The sequence below is a fragment of the Tiliqua scincoides genome, chromosome 1 (assembly GCF_035046505.1).
Source record: "Tiliqua scincoides isolate rTilSci1 chromosome 1, rTilSci1.hap2, whole genome shotgun sequence".
NCBI classification, from domain to species: domain Eukaryota; kingdom Metazoa; phylum Chordata; class Lepidosauria; order Squamata; family Scincidae; genus Tiliqua; species Tiliqua scincoides.
The window spans coordinates 195,697,280-195,703,279 of NC_089821.1; positions in this window are offsets into that span (position 1 = coordinate 195,697,280).

The window sequence follows — 6,000 nt, forward strand, 5'->3', positions numbered from 1 at the left end:
AGTTAAGATACTAAATTACTAATAATACATTTACAGTTCAACATAAAATATCAATATTTTTGACAAATTACATTAAGAAGGCTTAGAATTCGCTAAAAGTAAAAATTTAGCAACTCCCTCTAGCACATCTGGTGAGCAGTCATTTAGGAGACACTTCAGTTTTGCCTCATCTGAAAGCCCGTTCATTTTGCCAAAAAGTGGAGTCATGTAAGTGTGGCAGGATCTAGTGTGCCAAGGACAATAAAAAAGAATGTGTATGATTGATTCAACATTTCCCAAATTACAAGGGCAGAGGCGTTCTTTATATGGTATTTGCCTATATCTGCCTTCTGAACAACCCTGAACAAAATTGTTATTTTCAAATAAAACACACAATCTTAAGGATTAAAAAAGATAAAGAACATTTTAGCTTCCACCACAGCTAAAGCATTTGGGAAAGGTAACAGTAAAGTTATAACAGATGACATAAAACGGTATGTGGTAAAATGGGCTCTATTTGCATATTGTCATTAGATTATGCATTATATCATTTTTTTTCATTTCTTCTACAAAAATGAATGGCTTCCAATGAAATCTATGGGGGGGGGGGAGGAACTACAGTCAGGGACACTTGAGGCAAGAGTAAAACCTGATCCCTGCCTCAGATGCCAATGAACCAGCATCAGGGAGTAACAATAGAAGCCTATTCATGTCTACGTAGAAGCAAGCTCCATTTATTTCAGTGGGACTTACTCCCAAGTAAGTGTGTTGAAAACACATGACACATGTACAATTACTTCATCTTGTGCCCATCTCACAAGCAACCCACATTATCATGCCGCCACAAAAACAGTAAAGTGGCTTGAGCAATGCTATGGTAAGCAAGGCATGAATTGCAAGCTGTAGTGCAGTGCAATCACATGACTACTTCATCCTGGCTGTAAGGACAATCATTAAATGCATGGGCAATGCTTGATTTCTCATCATGTGATGACTCAAAGCCAAATGCATGAACTAATTCCACTGAAAGCTATGATGTACACAGTGAAATGAGCCTGTGGTGTTTGATGGCACATTGACATAAAAACATCACTTGCTATAATCATCAAGTGATGAACGGGAACCTGCCTAACCTCTGAAAGCTGTACTCTTTCATGTTTTCAGCAGACAAACTGAACTGTACCCGATTATCTCAGCCTAGAAATCCAGCCCCTCCCACCCAGATTATAAGAAACTCAGTATTACTTAGGGCCACATACAAAGACTTGAGCATGATGAGTTGAGAGGAGATGACTAGATAACCATGATAACCATAAATGTCTCATTGGCTGTCATGTGAAAGATGAAGTGGATTTGTTCTCGGTTGCTGTGCAGTGTAGGACCAGTACATTTTAATTACAACAGACCTTTCAATTAAACATTAAGAACTTCCTGATGAGACAAACTGTTTAGCAGTGTAACAGTTTCCCTCAGAAGGTGGCAGACATTCCATCATTGGAGGTCTTTAAGCAGAGGCTGAAGAGCCATTTATTTATTTATTTATACATACAGATATTTATATACCGCCTTTCTTTCTATAAGGACTTTAATCCAAGGTGGTTTACATAGGCAGGCTGTTCTAAACCCCCATAGAGATTTTTACAATTGAATAGTTCTAGTGTTTCATAGAACTCCTCGTTCCAGCTGGATTCCTTCCCGGTCTGGCCTCTCTCTGGCCCTTCGCCTCCCACGCTCCACTTGACAGCAACTCCTCTCTTTTCATCAGTATATCAGTATATCAGTATATCAGTTCTCGGGTACTTCCGGTTGTTACGAACTGGCAGCCTCAGATCTTTAGGCATACAAGGCGGCAGCTCTACCAACTGGGCCAGACCTCCTGCCCTTTGCTTTGAAAGCTAAAGTGGAGCGATCGCGCCCTGCCTTTGCTAAAGCGGAAGTGGAGCACGATTGCTCCACTTTCACTTCTGAAGCTGCAGGGAGCCCTGCAGAAGATCGCGTAGGGCTCCCTGCACCCCCAGGAGGCTGCAGGAGGCTGGGGTAAGTGTACCCAAGTCTCTGCAGCCCCCCTGAGCGGTGCGATCCTGGGGATCTTGCCTTCCTGCCACCGCCTCCCCCCTGCAAGAATGCAGAGTGGTTCAAAGACCAGGAGGTCTGGTCTAGAGGGTTGAGCCTCCATTTGCCTGAAGATAACATCCGAAGGTCGCCAGTTCAAGGCCACCGGCACCGTGCGATCTTGAAGCAGCTGACACGCTGAGCCGAGCTATTCCATCTGCTCTGAGCATGGGAGGATGGAGGCCAGAATGTGTGGCCAGATCAAGAAAGAAACACCTGAATGTTGTGGTTTCTTGAAAGATAGAAACCTTCTTTCAAATTGTAAAAATCCCTACGGGGATTTAAAAATTGCCTGCCTATGTAAACCGCCTTGAATAAAGTCTAAGGAGAAATCTGAGGACCAAGAAAGGCGGTATAGAAATACTTGTATTATTATTATTATTATTCAAACTCTCCCCAAGAGTTTGAAAACCACTGTCTTAATGTGCTTGCACAACCACCCACAGAGTAGTGCAAAATGCCACCTTATTTCTGATTGTCCTTCTTAGGATACAACCCATTAAATTTCAAATTTCAGAATTCTGAAATTTGGTAACACCTTAGTATCATTTCAGCTGGAGTACTAACCTTTTTCATAAATGCTCTAACTGCTTTTGCACCAAGCCACCTTTAAAATGATCATTCAAATTCACTGAAGCATTTTGCAAAGCCCGTAATATTATACCCTCTAAATCAAGAAATGCCTCATTCATCTTCGTGGATGGAGCAGTTAAAAATAAGAGAAAAAAGTCCATCTCCTGAGCTCTGCTTTTTAGCATCTTTTAAGCTCTGCTCAGTCAAGATGAAATATATTCTGTTTCTCATCTCAGTCCTTACAATATGTGCAAACAATAACCGCATTTCTTTCAATGTTTGATGCAATATAGATTTATTGCAGGGCTGTCCTTTTTATACTCTAAAACATTTGTTCCTTCTACAGTCATCCTCTGGGAAGAACCCAGCTGGACCTCATTTCCTCTTCCATAAATAAAATACATTAGATAAGAAGCGTATTTCAAGTAGATTTTGTCCTGTTCTGAACAAAATTGCTTCTTTGTGCAGTCATACGCCAAAGAGTATATCAGAACAGAATTAAGTGCCAATGTCATTGAAAGACTGTAATTGGATTGGAGTCACAAGGAATTAGAGTTGATTGCTATGTAATTCCTCAAGAATTATAAACACACACACACACACACACACACACACACACACACACACACACACACACACACACACACACACAGACCCAGGCACCCAAGAATCTTAACTAGAATTTGTTTCTTATTTTATTTCTCCTTTTTGAAAAATCTTCAGGGCCAAAATATTTTCTCTTATATAATATTTTCCAGCAGGGAAGGGATTCTTAATGGAGGTAGATATCAAGCCAGTAGTGCTTTTTTTGATGTCGACTCAGATAAACACAAAATAAGCTTTTTGCTGGTTTCTGGTAGTATTCGCCTATGCATGTCTACTCAAAAGTAAGCTCCATTGAGTATAATGGGACTTATTCCCAAGTATAACTATTGAATTCAACCAACTATTGAATTTTGCAGGGTTTACTTCTGAGTAGATATGCACAGGAACATGCTGATTTATGGAAAATTAACCTGTGTTCTATTCTGGTTGCTTATAGATGCCCTCAAAAGAAAATTGTTTTACCATCCAGCATGAAAAGCTAAAACTTCAATGAATTAACATGCAACACAACCAATTTTATCATTACCACAACTTTAAGAACTACTCTGCTGAACCTAGTAGCTGTCATTGCCTTATGTGGTAGTGAACTATGTAGATCAGTGTTTCTCAAACTTTGAGGGAGCTTTACTCCCTCAGTAAGTTCTAGCGGGGAAAGGGCTAGGGCAGCTAGCCTGGGGATCATGTCACTAAGAGGGGTGTGGGGGGTGCTTTCCACTTACTTTGAATGATGTAGGGCTGCAGCAGGTGTGGGGAGCCCTGTACAGCCCTCTGCAGCGCTCCCTGACTCTTGGAATCTGCAGGAAAAGTGGGTGCAAAGCACCTCCTGAAAAATGGAAGTGCTTTGCACTCACTTTTACTGAAGATTTCAAGAGTCAGGGAGCACTGCGGAGCGCTGTGCAGGGCTCCCCACACCTCTTGCAGCCTGCTGCAGCCCTACATTGTTCAAAGTAAGTAGAAAGCACCCCCCCCCACCGACCTTAGCACTGTGATCCTGGGGATCACGTCACTGCATACCTCTTCTTCCCCCGCCTCTTAAAGGGACGGGGGAAGCGTTACACAAACTGGTGGGTCGCAACCCACCAGTTTGAGAACCACTGATGTAGATTAATTATGTATTGTGTGAGCTTTTTGTCTGTCCTATTGACTTAGAACAGTGTTTCTCAACGTTTGTTCCCTGCTGTACTACTTCACAGAGCCCACCTACTGAAAGTACCACTGGAAGTAACTGATGATGTTGTCATCACCAGTTACATCCAGATTAGGAGGCCAGATGCAATGAGACAAACACCAGTCATAAGAACATAAGAACAGCCCCACTGGATCAAGCCATAGGCCCATCTAGTCCAGCTTCCTGTACCTCACAGCAGCCCACCAAATGCCTCAAGGAGCACACCAGATAACAAGAGACCTGCATTTTGTTGCCCTCCCTTGCATCTGACACAGCCCATTTCTAAAATCAGGAGGTGGCACATACAAATCATGGTTTGTAACCACTGCCAGAAAGCTCATGGTATAGAAGGGCATTTTTGAAGGGACAAAAAGTGCAAGTTGAGCCACCAATTACTGCTTGTCACAGTGATGAACCTACCATTCACTTGATGGGGAAAATGCCCTGGGCGCAGAGCCTCACGCGCCTCTAGAACTACGTGGAAGCCTCCCTGAGGTTCCTGATGTGGTCGGGAACTGTGCTTCCAGTTTGCCAGAAGCACAGTTTAAAGTGTCAGGGAAGCTTCAAGAGGTTTCTCCAATGTGTCCTGGAGTCACGCAAGAGTAGGTAAGCACTCCAGGTAAGTGGGGATGTTAGATTTGCGTGCAGAGGGGGGCAGTGGCATCCTGCACAGGACGCCATCGCAAACCTTTGTCTCGGGGCATGGGGCTGGGGTGGACCATGACTGGCTTCTTACGTTGCTTTGCTGGTCTCACTGCCAGGCAGCAGGAGTCTGGAGGTCCCACAAGTACCACTGGACACTACCTCAAGTACCACTGGTGGTATGAGTATCACTGGTTAAGAAACTGATTTAGTACTCTGTTTTTCATCAAAAAGTTCGCAGCAGTTTGTAGATTAATTCAGACTCTTTTGATGGAAGACATTTAAAAAAAATAAAACTTCTCAGCAAGTTTACTACTCTAATAACACTGTTGAGCAATTGCTTCAGGTACACATAACTGACGGATTGTTGCCCTTGTCACTATTTCTCCCACCACCACTACCATCAAAGGAGACGGACACTTACCCCAGTGAATAAATACGGCACTGCTTGCTTTCAATGCGATGAATTAAATTGAATTTGTCATCCAGGCAGATCGGCCATGGCCTCTTTGGGCTGTCAGAACTTTCTGGCGGATCTTTCATGTTCATATGATCACACAAAATCTGTTAAAATATTAACAAAAAATGTTTATTTTAATCCACGTTATAATCTTTCAATACATCTCATGCTTTTGTTTGAGTAGGGAAAAAGGAGGAAATGGTTTAGCTGTTATATGACTGTCAAACTAGGGGTAGGGGAGAAAAGCTGTTATTTATTTATTTATAAATAAATAAATTTATTTCTTGCAAGTTTGCTTTGCTAAGGAATGGGATGTCCTGGATTGAAGGAAGTCATACAGAAGAGCACTGCAAACATAAAAAGGAAATAATTCAACTCTAGCAAATATTATGCACTGAATGCATTCCCCCCCCCCAAAAAAAAACACACAAAAGCTGCCCCTTGGAGTGAAAAACATCAA